Below are 17,397 nucleotides of genomic sequence, written 5' to 3'. Positions count from 1 at the left end.
AGGGTGTTTGTTTGTATACATTTGTGTGTGTGCATGTGAACAAACACTCCAGTTTCTGCTGTCTATTCTTTCAGTATTCTTCTGTATCTAATTATAAATGTTTTAATTGAGTGACTTTTTAAATGGGTAAGTGAACTGTTTTATATTTCTCCCTCTTAAAGAAAATGTGTTTATAATCTATAACTGATTTTTCCCCCCATGTGGTTAGCCAAAGCACCTTAATAGAAAAATGTACTTTTCTTACTGTCTGATATTTTCTTCTGTCTCATATTCAAGATCAAGAAATCTGGTATATGTGACTTGAATAAGTAATAAGGTATAGAATAAAGTGGTCATTCTACAATTTATTCCTGGCCTATGTGGTTTTGTGGTTCAGTTAACATCTCAACTTAAGTGAGATATTATTTTTCTTAAATATATTTACTTATATATTTATAAATAACACACATATAACCTAACATTTAATTAAATCAGTTTTGGTACTAGATGCTATGTTATACAGTTGGGAATCTAATCAATCATATGCAAGCTATTCTAGTTTATATTTTTATATGAAGAAACTACAATACAGGATTAGAGAAAAGTGAAAAAGACATTATGAAAATTTTTGAATTGTATCTTACCTGAAGTTTTCGTGTGAGAATTATAGTATCTGGTAGAGGCAGACTCCAAATTTATATTTCTCTCTCCTGGAGTATGCAGTCAGCCTCAGTCTCCTTGTTCTCTCATTTCAGCAGAAGGAAATGCACAACAAATTCAAACTGGCATCCAAGTATCTTAATGGAGTGGGGTGGGAGAGGTGAGTGTTGGAATGTAATATTATTAAGTATAGTAATTATTTGAAGAATAACCCACAGAATAACCATATTATTTAAACATATTGAAAAGGTGATTCCATGTGGTTATAAATGGCAATGTGGTCTTTCCTGATTTAAGAAGAACCAATCACACCCTTGTCTCTAAAGAAGAGTGTGTATTAGTAGCAAGCACATTCTGAGACATGGCTATTTTTTTCTCAACACTCTACCCTGGGTGGAGATGATCCAATGTACTCCAGGTGTGCAGTCAGGCCTTACTACTGAGCTCCTGTTCATAGCATGCTTTTAAATAAATATATGAAGATTGTGTCTGACTCTCCTAGATCACCAAACTTCTCCCAGTGGCTTCATCTAGGGATAATGAGAAAATTTTGGCCAGATCTCAGAAAGTGTTGGTTCAGTCTTTAGGGGAAAAGGGAAAGTTGATGAGGCAAGCCTGAGGTCCAAGTTGAAGAATAACTTGGCTTTAAGCTTTGAATCCGAAGAAGTACTCTTGCCTGGAAAATCCCATGGATGGAGGAGCCTGGTGGGCTGCAGTCTATGGGGTCACGAAGAGTCAGACATGACTGAGCAACTTCACTTTCAGTTTTCACTTTCATGCATTGGAGAAGGAAATGGCAACCCACTCCAGTGTTCTTGCCTGGAGTCTCCCATGGACAGAGGAACCTGGTATACTATAGTCCATAGGATCACAAAGAGCTGGACTGTAGCTACTTAGCATGCACACAACAAGTGTCCCCTCTGTTCAGTTCAGTTCAGTCGCTCAGTCATGTCTGACTCTTTGCGACCCCATGAACTGCAGCATGCCAGTACTCCCTGTCTATCACCAACTCCCAGAGTCCACCCAAACCTGTGACCATTGAGTCGGTGATGCCATCCAACCATCTCATCCTCTGTCATCCCCTTCTCCTCCTGCCCTCAATCTTTCCCAGCATCAGGGTCTTTTCAAATGAGTCAGCTCTTTGCATCAGGTGGCCAAAGTATTGGAGTTTCAGCTTCAGCATGTCCTTCCAATGAATATTCAAGACTGATTTCCTTTAGGATTGACTGGTTGGATCTCCTTACAGTCCAAGGGACTCTCAAGAGTCTTCTCCAACACCACAGCTCAAAAGCATCAACACTTCTGTGCTCAGCTTTCTTTATAGTCTAACTTTCACATCCATACATGACCACAGGAAAAACCATAGCCTTGACTAGATGGACCTTTGTTGGAAAAGTAATGTATCTGCTTTTTAATATGCTGTCTAGATTGGTCATAACTTTTCTTCCAAGGAGTAAGTGTCTTTTAATTTCATGGCTGCAGTCACCATCTGCAGTGATTTTGGAGCCCAGAAAAATAAAGTCAGCCACTGTTTCCAGTGTTTCCCCATCTATTTGCCATAAAGTGATACTTGACTGTAAATATTAATCCACTTGTTTTGTGATGTCCTTTCAGTATTACTTCAGCCAGATAAAAGTAAATATTGAAATCAACACTATGGTTGCCACAACTAATAACATGATATTGAAATATTCAAATGAAGGTAAAGATCTAATCCTGTTTGATTTTATCTGTAGATATCAGATATAGAGCCCTTCACAAGTTCTGGATCTCATCATTTAAGAAGACCATGGGCAAACTGTAGTAAATTTGTAGAAAACAACTTAGAGGTCCTTAGAAGTATGACATATGAGTAACAATGGAAGGAACTGGAATTTTAAATTGGAGAACGAAAGATTCCATTTAGACAGAGGAAAGATGACCATTTAATAGAGCAATCCAATCTGTTCCATTTATCCCTCAAAGCAGAGAATTAAAAATAATGGTTAAATCTATAGTGAGACAAATTGTAATTCAGTGTGGAAAATAATTTTGTAACAGAATCCTACACAGTGCTATTTTCTATCAGAAGACTACTTTCTAGCACGGATTTCATCAGATAAAGGCAGGGAAAGTGGTAGAGGGGGGTTAAGCATCAGAAGCAAATGTCTTTCAATATTGAAATTTGGTTATATGCATTTAAGATGTATCAAAAACAAAAAGAAAAGAAAAGAAAACCTATCCAGGCAACGTCAATGACATAAAAAAAATGTAATAAGAAATATTAAGGTTAATGAGAACTTGCAACTTTCATTTATATTGATAAAAATGAATGGTTGTTGGTTGACAGCAGACAAAGGGAGAAGAAAAGAGAATTCTGGACAGTGGTTTGGCCAGCAAAGTCCCCGAGTTGTGCCTTGGGAATACAGATAGTCTAATTCTATTAATTGAAGAAACTGGCATTTTTGTTTCCTGAAAAAATGTGTGTGGAACTTGCTCTCTGAGGCAAAATCTGAGTGGCTCCTCAGTTTTGGTCAAAGACAATTCTACAAGGCATGAGCAGGGGGATCAGAAAAACTTCAGGTCTGAACGAGGAAAAAGAGGTGGCAGTAACACACGCAAGTTTATCTGGGGACACTGCTTTGACAGGTTTGCATGCAGGAAATCCCTCAGAGCAGGAGACCTTCCAGAGGCTGTGGACTTGGGGGCTAGTAAGAAGCGGGGGAGGGATAAGGAACGCCTAGGAGAAAGAAGGAGAAGAGAGAGAAAGTTTACTTGTTGAGGTGATGTCAGCCTGGTGAGGCTGAGGACTCTGTGTCAAAGACTTCGAGGGGCAGGAGTAACTCGGGATCTTTGTCTTATCTGCGGTGCAGAGGTGGGCCCAGTTTCCTGGTACATGCAAAGCAGACAGGCCCTAACTAGCTAAAAACCTGCACGCTGTGCCGTGCTCGGTCTCTTCAGTCATGGGCACTCTTTGCAGCTGCATGGACTGTAGCCTGCCAGCCTCCTCTGTCCACGGGATTTTTCAGGCAAGAATATTGAGTAGGTTGCCATGTCCTCCTCCAGGGGATTTTTCTAACCCAGGGATCCAACCTATCTCCTGCATCTCCTGCATTGCAGGTGGATTTTTTACCACTGAGCCACCGGGGAAGCTCAAAAATTTGCGTGTTTGGGCTACTCGTGAAACAACTGGATATGTTCAATTTTTGGCCCTGGTGGGTATTTGAGTTAAGAGGATTCCACTTGCTGTGAAGAAGTAAACAACCTACAAGTCAATATATAGAAGGCATCTTTGGTTCATTTATATGACAGATGGTCTTTGACATAGATTGTTTTGTGTGACTTTTCACTCTATTTTCTCCATTTATCCAGATTTCAGCATTCATGCTTTCTCTAAAGCTCCCATTGTGCCACCACAAAGTAGAGAACTACTTAAAACTGGTCTACACTAAAGGCTGTTACTTTTGAAATAGAATTATTTTATTCTTATTATTTTGAAAGTAGCACGCTTATTTCAGAAGAAGATGAACAAAATCAAAATATATAAAAAGTTTAAATCATCCATGAAGGGCCATTTCTAGTCTTTTTTCTCTTTCTACATATTTCACATTAGGTACATATGCAACTTTTAAAAAATTGGAATTATAGCACATGTGGTTTGTCAATATTTTTGTTTAGTATTATGCCTTGAGTTTTTTTTTCCATAGAAATAAATATTCCTTAAGCACAATTTTTAATGGGTGCATGATATTCCATTTTAAATAATGTACTTTATCCTTCTCTTTGGGAAGACTTATTTTTTCCCTTTAGAAAATATTTTTGGGACTAGGTCATATGTCTATGTATTTTTAAGATGTTTGACTCTTTTAACTTTGTAGCAAGCTAAGTTGGAGAAGGCAATGGCAACCTACTCCAGTATTCTTCCCTGGAAAATCCCATGGACAGAGAAGGCTGTAGTCCATGGGGTCATGAAGAGTCAGACACGACTGAGTGACTTCACTTTCCCTTTTCACTTTCATGCATTGGTGAAGGATATGGCAATCCACTCCAGTGTTCTTGCCTGGAGAATCCCAGGGATGGGGGAGCCTTGTGGGCTGCTGTCTATAAGGTTGCACAGAGTCAGACATGACTGAGGCAACTTAGCAGCAGCAGCAAGCTAAGTTGTCATAGGTTAACAATCACTGGGAGACAGTGTGTAGAGAACTTAGAATACTGGAGTGTGACTTAAGGAACTGGGGCCATATCTAAACTTTAATGATACACTCCCTGTGCCTGGATGATAAATCCTTAAATTTTATGTACTTAGATTTTCCATTTATAATATAACATTGAAGATAATATTCTGACTCACATAATATTGATATTGTGAGAGTCTCATGAGTTAGGGAAACTCTGAATTTTTGGAGTTTTGGTGAATTGCAAACATGATTTCAATCTAGCTTTAGATTGATTCTTGCTCCATTCTGCTAGAATATGTATATTTTTATGTGTATATATATATATATATTTTTTTTTCTTTTTAACCAGATAAGTAAATAGATTCCTTTCATTAGGCAGAATGAATTTATTATGGAAAATGTAGATTTTATAACATAGTTTTGTATATTCTCCCCCTAAACAACAGAATGATTTGTGTTGAGAGGACTAGCAGCTATCAGAATTGTTTCTTGTTTCCAAGTGCTTTCTAATATATTATTCCATTGGGATTTGGTTTCTTCATCTGTAATTTTTAGTGCAGAAAATGTGCTTGAACTAAGCATTGCTTATAGATTGTCTTTCTGATCATGTCCTCCAGTGATGTGATAGCATACAGGCCCTCGGTGAGAGTTACTACTAATCCCCTAATCCCCTCTCCCTCTCCCAGCTTTCCTTAGCCTCTTCCAGAGCTGCTCATAGAAACATCCCACTCCACCCACCCTTCCTTAGGACAAATTAAAGTAGTCCTTCTTCTGCAGCCACAGGGTAAGGTGGTGGTAGCTGTGCAGCTTCCACTGACAATAGGTTACAGAAATAGCAGCAGGAGGTGAGCAGCCCTAGGCTTGACCACCAAGTGGTAGGTGGTGAGTCTTAACCCCAGATTGTACCAGGAACTTTCCAGGGCCTGGCAGTTGAGCACACAGAGCATGGTCTGCCACTCTCCATGCTCATGGCCATAGCATCCATCCTCTCCCACTCAACACCAAATTCCCTCTCAGGCAAGCATTGCCTTAGACCCTCTCCAACTGGAAAAGGTTTTTCCAGGGTGGGAACCAGATCTTCTGGCACCCAGGCTTGGTTTGATTCTTAGCCATGTGATATACATGAACCCATATTACTCTCCTTATTCTATCAAAGAGGCAACTGGGTGTTAAAGACTCTTAGTGAGGTAAAAGTGACAGAGTTTTAACTACAAGCCAGGTTTTCTACCTCTAAATTCAGTGGTCTTTCCACAACAGAAGTCCTCAGGCAACACTAAGGGAATATTTCAAGTGAATTCCCTTTTTGAGTTTATTTTGAGTTTATAAAGAGAATCACAAAAGTTATTTCAGGTAAAATATAAAGAAAGTATAGAAATTAATAAGGTGAATGGAAAAATCTAAAGGGCAGTTGAAGGAAAATGAAACTTTGATGCTTTTGTGCTCAGAATATAGTATGGGGGTAGGAGCTCCCACTGACTCTTTCTCATTGCTTGCTTATCCTCCTCCATAGGAAGAACTCTATTTCCTCATTAAGAAATGGGCCATAATCATGTGTCCCTCATCTAGGTCCCAGAGAAGATGGAAAAAGGCAGGAGGTCAGATGGCTGCTCTGGGAGAACAGATGTCAGTTAACTGCAATGAAGGGTGCCACTCTCCTGAGAGGGATTGAGATTTTTTAGTAACTCATGACTGGGCAAGGAGGATTTGATAGGAAAAGACACATACTTTTCTGTCTTTCCCTTGAGTTCCCCATGAGGATAACATGCTTGCATGATCACAAAAGTGCTGTCTTTGGAAGCTTTGAAGCTACCTTTCCTCAAGCACACTGTTGTATATGTCTCAGACTTCAATAAAAAGTTTAGAGGAGACATAAGGAGAAAAGCCTGGGGAATATTCACCCAGGTAACTTGACCTTGTAAAACCATCAACTTCATTGTGAACATTTCTCAACACATTTCATGCTGAGTCATTCTATTTCCATGGCTATTCCCTGGTGTATTACCCCACAGGTGTGTCATCTGGAGTTCAACCGGAGGTGGGAAATGCCAAGGCAAAGAGGAGTGTACTCCATTAACCTCTAACTTTTCCCAAATCTACACGAGTTTTTCTTTTTCTTCTTAAAAAATGTTTCTATTTCATGATGGTCTCTTTTCCAGTCTGATTCAGGGATTTCCATTCTCACTACTTTGGCACCATGTCCAAAGAACAAGATGCTTCTCCATTTTTTTCTGGACAGTTTTCTTTCTTGTATGGATGTGAGAGTTGGACTGTGAAGAAAGCTGAGTGCCGAAGAATTGATGCTTTTGAACTGTGGAGAAGACTCTTGAGGGTCCCTTGGACTGCAAGGAGATCCAACCAGTCCATTCTAAAGGAGATCAGCCTTGGGATTTCTTTGGAGGAAATGATGCTAAAGCTGAAACTCCAGTACTTTGGCCACCTCATGCGAAGAGTTGACTCATTGGAAAAGACTCTGATGCTGGGAAGGATTGGGGGCAGGAAGAGAAGGGGACTACAGAGGATGAGAAGGCTGGATGGCATCACCGACTCGATGGACATGAGTTTGAGTGAACTCCGGGAGTTGGTGATGGACAGGGAGGCCTGGCGTGCTGCAATTCATGGGGTTGCAAAGAGTCAGACATGACTGAGTGACTGAATTGAACTGAACTGAACTGAATAGCAACACACCATCTTCTCCATTTTTATCCTTGTACTCTGAGTCCTCCCAGTGTCTTAATATTAAGCCCCTTTGTGTGAGGAAGATTGAAGATGAGCCCATAATTTTGCTGGAGAGAACTTTATCTTCAAATTGAGGTTTGCAGTGCAGAGGAGAAGGAAGAAGGAAGGAACGATAAACTTCTATATTTACCATTATATTTGTATGAATGATACTCCTTTTCCAGGGGATATGGGTTATTGAGATACTTCTGGGAGGAGGTCATGAAATCAGAACTAGGGCTGAGTTTGGTAACTTAGTATCCAAAGAGAGATGGCCCCTCCTCTCCTTTTTCCTTTCATTTACATCATGCTTGACATGATTGAGGGGCTTCCCTGATAGCTCAGTTGGTAAAGAATCTGTCTATAACCCAAGAGACCCCGGTTTGATTTCTGGGTCAGGAAGATCCACTGGAGAGAGGGATAGGCTACCCACTCCAGTATTCTCAGGCTTCCCTTGTGGCTCAGCTGGTAAAGAATCCTCCTGCAATGTGGGAGACCTGGGTTCGATCCCTGGATTGGGAAGGTCCCCTGGAGAAGGGAAAGGCTACCCACTCCAGTATTCTGGCCTAAAGAATTCCATGGATCCATGGGGTTGCAAAGAATCAAACATGACTGAGTGACTTTCACTGACTTGATTGAAATTCTTTTGACTGAAACTCTTTTTTGATTTTTTTGTCTGTTTTTAGAGTAATGATTTCCTAACTTTGATTATGGATATATTAAAATATTTCTCTTATGTCTTGTACCAAGCATTAATTTTTTGAAGTACCACATGAAGTGCTTTTGCTTGTTGAAGACCAGGAACACAAAGTTATGTATACTTTTTTCCACACAGCTTCATGAATTTTGGTTAAAATCATAGGTTCTGTAGTGCCTCATTTTTTTGTTTTAATTAAAATTTTTATCCTTCAAAACTTTTATGGCCACTAGCTCTTCCCACCACTGTCTTTCTTGCTGTTCCTTTTATATAAAGATTTGCTTGAATATTGACTTCCAAAAGTGGCAGCATTGAGAAAATAGGTTATTTCCAAATTTCCACCCCTATATTGATTTTTTAATTTTATGCTCAGTACATGTGTGGTTGAGTATGTTAGTGCATACTTACTACCCATTTTTCTTATATTCCTGTCTAACACAATCTCCATTCTCTTATGGAGGCAATGTGCTGCCCAGGTTGAAAAATCAAATGTTACAGCCTCCCTGGTATATAGGGGCCGTTATGTGGCACAATCTGGTCCATCAAAAATATATGTGGAATATAGGTGACCTCTTTCCTGTTGCAAAACTCAGCTGCCATTTTCAGATATATATATATCTTCAAAGTCACCTTATTATCTAAAGATATATATATATATATATAATATATGAGTATATATATATATACACACATATACATACCTCATGTATATAGCAAAAACAATAAAACAAGACTGGGAGCTGACTGTGGCTCAGATCATAAACTTCTTATTGCCAAATTCAGACTTAAATTGAAGAAAGTAGGGAAAACCACTAGATCATTCAGGTATGGCCCAAATCAAATCCCTTATGATTATACAGTGGAAGTGACAAATAAATTAAAGTGACTAGATCTGATAGAGTGCCTGAAGAACAATGGACAGAGGTTCATGACATTGTTCAAGAGGCAGTGATCAAGACCATCTTTAAGAAAAAGAAATGCAAAAAGGCAAATAATTGTCTGAGGAGGCCTTACAAATAGCTGAGAAAAGAAGAGAAGCAAATGGCAAAGGAGAAAAGGAAAGATATACCCATCTGAATGCAGAGTTCCAAAGAATAGCAAGGAGAGATAAGAAAGCCTTCCTCAGCAATCAATGCAAAGAAATAGAGGAAAACAATAGAATGGGAAAGACTAGAGATCTCTTCAAGAAAATTAGAGATACCAAGGGAACATTTCATGCAAAGATGGGCATAATAAAGGACAGACATGGTATGGACCTAACAGAAGCAGAAGATGGTAATACGAAGAAGAGGTGGCAAAAATACACAGAAGAACTATACAAAAAAGGTCTTTATAACCAGATAATCATGACGGTGTGATCACTCACCTAGAGACAGACATCCTGGAGTGCAAAGTCAAGTGGGCCTTAGGAAGCATCACTATAAACAAAGCTAGTGGGGGTGATGGAATTCCAGGTGAGCTATTTCAAATCCTAAAAGATGATGCTGTGAAAGTGTTGCACTCAATATGCCAGCAAATTTGGAAAACTCAGCAGTGGTCACAGGACTGGAAAAGATCAGCTTTCATTCTGTTCCCAAAGAAAGGCAATGCCAAAGAATGCTCAAATTATTGCACAATTGCTCTCGACTTACAGGCTAGCAAAGTAATGCTCAAAATTCTCCAAGCCAGGCTTCAACAGTATGTGAACCGAGAACTTTCAGATGTTCAAGCTGGATTTAGAAAAGGCAGAGGAACCAGAGATCGAATTTTCAACATCCTTTGGATCATAGAAAAACCAAAAGAATTTCAGAACAATGTCTACTTCTGGTTTTTTGATTATGCCAAAGCCTTTGACTGGATGGGTCACAAGAAACTGTGGAAAATGCTTAAAGATATGGAAATACCAGACTACATTACCTGCGTTCTGAAAAATCTGTAAGCAGATCAAGATGCAATAGTTAGAACCAGACATGGAACAATGATCTATTTCCAAATTGGAAAAGGAGTACATCAAGGCTGAAAACCAAAGAATTGATGCTTTTGAACTATGGTGTTCAAAAGAGAAGACTCCAACATGATCATATTGCTCTGTATTCAGTTTATAAAGGAACCTCCATACTATTCTCCAGAATGGCTGCACCAATTCACATTTCCACCAACAGTGTAAGAAGGTTCCCTTTTCTCCATATCCTGTCCCACATTTATTGTTTGTAGATTTTTTGATAGCCATTCTGACTGGTGTGAAGTGACACCTCATTTTAGTTTTGATTTGCCTTTCTCTAAATAGGAAAAGGAGTATGTCAAGGCTGTATACTGTCACCCTGCTTATGTAACTTATATGCAGAGTATATCATGAGAAACGCTGGGCTGGAAGAAGCATAAGCTGGAATCAAGATTGCCGGGAGAAATATCAATAACCTCAGATATGCAGATGACACCACCTTTATGGCAGAAAGTGAAGACGAACTAAAAAGCCTCTTGGTGAAAGTGAAAGAGGAGAGTGAAAAAGTTGGCCTAAAGCTCAACATTCAGAAAACGAAGATCATGGCATCTGGTCCCATCACTTCATGGGAAATAGATGGGGAAAGAGTGGAAACAGTGTCAGACTTTATTTTTGGGGGTTCCAAAATCACTGCAGATGGTGACTGCAGCCATGAAATTAAAAGATGCTTACTCCTTGGAAGAAAAGTTGTGACCAACCTAGATAGCATATTCAAAAGCAGAGACATTACTTTGCCAACAAAGGTCTGTCTAGTCAAGGCTATGGTTTTTCCTGTGGTCATGTATGGATATGAGAGTTGGACTGTGAAGAAAACTGAGCACAGAAGAATTGATGCTTTTGAACTGTGGTGTTGGAGAAGACTCTTGAGAGTCCCTTGGACTGCAAGGGGATCCAACCAGTCCATTCTAAAGGAGATCAGCCCTGGGATCTCTTTGGAAAGAATGATGCTAAAGCTGAAACTCCAGTACTTTGGCCACCTCATGTGAAGAGTTGACTCATTGGAAAAGACTCTGATGCTGGGAGGGATTGGGGGCAGGAAGAGAAGGGGACGACAGAGGATGAGATGGCTGGATGGCATCACTGACTCTATGGACGTGAGTCTGAGTGAACTCCGGGAGTTGGTGATGGACAGGGAGGCCTGGCGTGCTGCGACTCATGGGGTTGCAAAGAATCGGATTCAACAGAGAGACTGAACTGAACTGAATTGAACTGAATAATTAGTGATGTTGAGCATCTTTTCATGTGTCCCTTGGCCACCTGGATGTCTTAAATATCATCTTGCTGTGTTCTTTTGTAAGCTTAACTACCAAGAGACAAACAAACAGAACACTATCTTCTTACTGCTATTCTTTGTACTCTTTCTCTTTTCACCTCTTTCTTTGGGAATGCATTTAGGCCTTTAAAAAAATATCCCATACAAGTTGTAATGTTATACTATGAAATTGGTTGTGAAAATATCACAGTATTTTGGGTTTTAAGAAGGGATCACTGAAAACCAGAGGAAGCACAAAGTATTAATTTACTAACCCAAGGCAGAGGCTGAGAATATGGTGGAAGCATTTCTTGTTTAGTCAACAGGTCGTCAATCCCTTCTTCTTGAGCCCCGTGCTTATCTAATCTCAGAACATTTAAATGTTGTGTACCCTGGAAAGTGGTATAGAATTAGAAAAATTCTTCCATGGACTAAGATAAGTAGAGATATATGGCAGAGGTTTGAAAGTAAGATTGACTAAGAAGCTTAGCAAGTTCTCAAATCAAAAGAAAAAATAATTGTCTTACCCAGGATATCTGTTTCAAAACTCACAATTTCTTCCTATCTTTTGAACCAAGTGCTTCCCTGGTGGCTCAGACAGTAAAGCATCTGCCTGCAAAGCTGGAGACCCGGGTTTGATCCCTGGGTAGGGAAGACACCCTGGAGAAAGAAATGGCAACCCATTCCAGTACTCTTGCCTGGAAAATCCCATGGACAGAGGATCCTGGTAGGTTACCATCCATGGGGTCACAGAGTCTGACATGACTGAGCAACTTTACTTTACTTTGAACTAAGTCATTCATCTCTTTCCTTAGAAACTGTTCTAAGAGAAAAACTCTACAAGGGAAATTGCTACATGCACAAAATATTCTTATATCCTAGATTTTCTGGAGCTGGTTTGATGTTAGATTAAATGAATCCTAATATAGATTTGCAATTTATCATCATGTTCAGTTCAGTTCAGTTCAGTCGCTCAGTCATGTCCGACTCTTTGTGACCCCAAGAACCGCAGCATGCCAGGCCTCCCTGTCTATCACCAACTCCTGGAGTTCACTCAGATTAACGTCCATCGAGTCAGTGATGCCATCCAGCCATCTCATCCTCTGTCATCCCTTTCTCCTCCTGCCCCAAACCCCTCCCAACATCAAAGTGTTTTCCAATGAGTCAACTCTTCGCATGAGGTGGCCAAAGTACTGGAGTTTCAGCTTTAGCATCATTTCTTCCAAAGAAATCCCAGGGCTGATCTTTAGAATGGACTGGTTGGATTTCCTTGCAGTCCAAGGGACCCTCAAGAGTCTTCTCAACACCACAGTTCAAAAGCATCAATTTTTTGGCACTCAGCCTTCTTCACAGTCCAACTCTCACATCCATACATGACTACTGGAAAAACCATAGCCTTGACTAGACGGACCTTAGTTGGCAAAGTAATGACAAATATTTTAAAGATTTTATTGTGATAATATTAAAAAAAAGATTTATTTATTTTATTTTTGGCTGTGCTGGGTCTTGTTGCTGCATGTGGGCTTTATCTAGTTGCAGCAAGTGAAGGCTAGTCTTCGTTACAGTGTGCAGGCTTCTCATAGTGGTGTCTTCTCTTGTTGCAGAATATGGATTATAGGCATGGGGGCTTCAGTGGTTAAGGTGAGTGCATTCAGAAGTTGTGGTTCATGGGCTCCAGAGTGCAGGCTCAGTAGTTGTGGCACACAGCTTAGTTGTTTTGTGGCATGTGGGATCTTCCCAGACCAGAAATCAAAGCAGTGTCCCTTGCATTGCAAGGTGGATTCTTAACCACTAGATTGCCAGGGAACCCCCTGAGGTACTATTTTTAACATTAAAAGAGTGGAAAGACTGTTCAAGGAAAGGATTGGTAATGAATGGAAGGAGAGTCTGATTCTCTGAGCACTAATTCTGTAAGCAGTCATTATTATATATTGGTGACATTCATTTTTTTCCTAATCTCTTTTCTTATACCCTTCACTGCTGAGTGCCAAAGAATTGATGCTTTTGAACTGTGGTGTTGGAGAAGATTCTTGAGTCCCTTGGACTTCAAGGAGATCAAACTAGTCTATCCTAAAGGAAATCAGTCCTGGATATTCACTGGAAGGACTGATGTTGAAGCTGAAACTCCAATACTTTGGCTACCTGATGCAAAGAACTGATTCACTGGAAAAGACCCTGATGCTGGTAAACATTGAAGGTGGGAGGAGAAGGGGATGACAGAGGATGAGATGTTTGGATGGCATCACCGATTCAAGGGACATGAGTTTGAGTAAACTCTGGGAGTTGGTGATGGACAGGAAAGCCTGGCGTGCTGCAGTCCATGGGGTCCCAAAAAGTTGGACATGACTGAGTGACTGAACTGTGCTGATACCTTCACAAGTCAACATCAAGCTATTTGGAAGGACAATCCTCTTTCTAGGAAAATTTCACTTCACCACATAAAAATTTACAACCTATACCATGGGGTCGCGAAGAGTCAGACATGACTGAGCAACTTCACTTTCACTTTTCACTTTCATGCATTGGAGAAGGAAATTGCAACCCACTCCAGTGTTCTTGCCTGGAGAATCCCAGGGACGGGGGAGCCTGGTGGGCTGCTGTCTCTGGGGTCACACAGAGTTGGACACGACTGAAGCGACTTAGCAGCAGCAGCAGCATACCACATTACTTGAATGGAATATTATAGTTCCTAAAAAATAATTATAAAAGCTTGTTATAATAAGGGAACAACTGAGACTTTATATTAAATAAAACATACATATAAATGAAATTAAAAATATTGTAGTTGTATTACAGGGATTGAATTCTGAATGCTTTTCTTCTTTCAGGTCTGGAACTGTAATTTTGGTGATTGTCTTGATAATTATATTTGTTGTTTACCGTCACCTTTCTATAAGGTTGGTTAATACTGACCAAACTATTTGGTCAAGACCTTTTTTCAAGTATAATAAAATAGGGGGAATTGTCAGGAAGCATTTAATAGAAGGCTTCCTGTGTGCTGTTTTGGATCTGTCAGGAATTCTCTGTTCCTTATCAATTCCTGAATACTCAGGAATTAAGAGAAGAGGCAAGCCTCTCCTGGGGGCTGAGGAATCCAGGCATTTCCTCCATTAGTGTTTCTATATGGTGATAAGTACCCTCTTCCTTCTTGTGAACCATACTGTAAAAGTGATTGTTTACAACTCTCTCTCTCTTTAATATGGATCACCTATGTGTTGTAAGTCTGGAAATTTAATCTTTATCTTTGCTGAGAATAACTGCCTTGTAAGACAGTATATATGTCCACACCATGTTGATTAAAACACCTTTGCTCCATCAAAAAAAAAAAATTTTTTTTTTCTTAATGTTATTTTAACAGTTTCAGCAACAAGTAACAATGAACTGTCGTTTTTCTTTTAAATGTAAGTGATTTATCCACAAGATCATTTCCCGCTCCAGTTTTTAGAAGAGGTTCTATTTCCTAAAACCCCACTATTGAACCAATCAAATTTTTAGTGACACTTCATTTTGATGAAAATACTATTACTGATAATACTCCCTTTCTGAATACTTTGATAGATACTGTTATATATGGAATTAGAACCACCCTTTAAAGGCTTATAAAGGGGTAATGTGTAAAGGAAGCAAATTATGTCTGGATGTTGAAGAATCAAAGCTACTCCATTTTGTAAGGTTCCAGAAAAAGAGCCTTTTGGAAGTCCCCTGACCTTGCCCCACCACCTGCAAACCAATCAGAACCCTTGGCCAGCCCGGGAAATTCGAATCAAGCCTGGGAAAGGAGAACCAATCAGAACTCAACACCTAACCCTTCACCAGAAGGTGACCAATCAGACCCGGAGACTCCCGTTTTTCGAATTTTTCACGTGATAATACCCTATATAAGCAATGTAACCCAGAGCTCAGGGCTCCTCCCTATAGCTGCTGCATATCGGTGGGAGCCCCAGCTCGAGCTTGGTAATAAAAACTCTCTTGCTTTTGCATCGGATATCAGCTCCCTGGTGGTCATTGGGAGATTTCACGACTTGGGCATAACATTTGGGGGCTCGTCCGGGATCTCCCACCGGCTCCACGGGAAGACGGATCCGGAGAGTCATCTGCAGCCGGTAAGCTTTTTTCTTTCTTTTCACTCCTGGTGGGGCCTGGTTTCTGAGACCGGTATACGACTCAGGCAGACGCGCCAGAGAGTCACAAGTGGGGGTCGTTGGGAGATGTCCCGACCTCGGCGTGGGGGGACGGAGTGCCCCTGTTCTCTGTAGACGACAGCGGGTCACTCCCGCTGAACAGCCGGAGGCCGTCATCGTTTGGTTTTACCTCGGGACTCTTGGAGGTGTATTTCTCCTGTCTCTCTGTCTGTTTGTGTGGCTGTTCATATTGTCTGTGTTAATTTACCAACATCTGACTGATCCAGGGACGATGGGGCAACGCCATTCTAGCCCCACACCTCTATCCTTGGTTACTGATAAGTTTAAGGAGGTCAAGATGCGTGCTCATGACCTCAGTGTAGAAATTAAAAGGAATAAATTAATCACTTTTTGCAGCGCAGAATGGCCGACCTTCCATGTAGGCTGGCCCTCAGAAGGCACCCCTGACTTGGGAACTGTACACCGAGTCCGAGATATCATCTTCTGACCGCAGATCAGACACCCTGACCAAGTTCCCTTTGTCAGCACATGTGTGTCCTCAGACAATTCATTTCCGAGTGTTAGACAAGAGCCCAGTTTCAGGCCCTGGAAGGGGTCCCTCTTCCTGCAACAAATGGCGACTCTGGCGGGGACTCTTCTTCGCCGAGACTGACATCCTGACCACTCGGGGTACTCAGGGGCCAGCTTGCCTGCCAATGGACCTGACCCAGCGGCCGCAACTGGGACCCTTTTGTCCCTGGTCTCCTCTTGATGGGGACAACTGGCCAGAGTGCCCCAACTGGTAAGGAACAAGAGACTATATTGATCTCTCTCCCCTTCTCTCTCTATTTCCTCTTCTTAACCCTTCCTATCCTTCCCTGTTTTTCTAGTCCCCCGGTCCTGGACACAGGAATCTGGTTGAAGGGCTCTCAGCCTGAGCTGAGGATTGGAGACTGATCACCTCCTCTTGGCAGAGAACTCGAATTCTGGTTCTGATTTCCGGTAGGGCCGAGTTCCTGTTCTCTCTTCTCTGGAGGCCCAGGGAAAAGTCCTGTAACGCCTGGGTATCTGTAGGTGGCAGGAGACGTCTGTAAGTCCACCCCTTTTGCACCCCGCCTCCTGCCTCCTCTTCTTTTTCAACCTGGCTTCCTTTCCTTCCTTGAAATCTTTGATGTTAGTACTTGGATCTGAAGTTCTGTGTCTCTATAGGAGGTTTTCTGAGAGACTGTATTTTTGTATTTAAGGGCTTCTCTGGTGGAGCCGAGGTTAAAGTGTCTGCCTGCAATATGAGAGACCTGGGTTCAATCCCTAGGTCGAGAAGATCCCCTGGAAAAGGAAATTTTACTTTGTCTGGCAACCATGTGGTTTAGACCTGCCGCCATTTAGTTAAAACTTGATTTTCTTTCCCTGTGCCTTGAGACCAGGGCTCTCAGGAACACTTATCTAGACCATTTCTAACTCCTGACACTGAGGAAAAAGAAAAAAAAAAAAAAAAAGACTTGAAGCTAGATCTTACATTGTGTCTGTCTAAATATGTCTTGGTAATATTTTTGTATATGAGCTCTATTTATTTGGTTTAAAAAAAGGTAAGCGCTTACAAATCAAGTAATTCTAAATTAAACAATAAATTCCAGGTTTACGTGAACTGGGAAATATTCAGTGTTAAATACCTGATATTAATGTTTGTTTGTTGACTTATTTAATATAGACATGTCTTAGAGTACTTAACATTAAGTAAAATATTTTCATTGTACCTAGGTTTAATATGAGTTAAATATTATATCTGTTACAAGTTTGTCAATAAGAAAATTACCTCAAGTAAAAAAAAACTTCTA

This window comes from Oryx dammah, unplaced genomic scaffold (assembly GCF_014754425.2).
Source record: "Oryx dammah isolate SB20612 unplaced genomic scaffold, SCBI_Odam_1.1 HiC_scaffold_26, whole genome shotgun sequence".
Taxonomy (NCBI): domain Eukaryota; kingdom Metazoa; phylum Chordata; class Mammalia; order Artiodactyla; family Bovidae; genus Oryx; species Oryx dammah.
Note: the sequence above shows the minus strand (reverse complement) of the source record.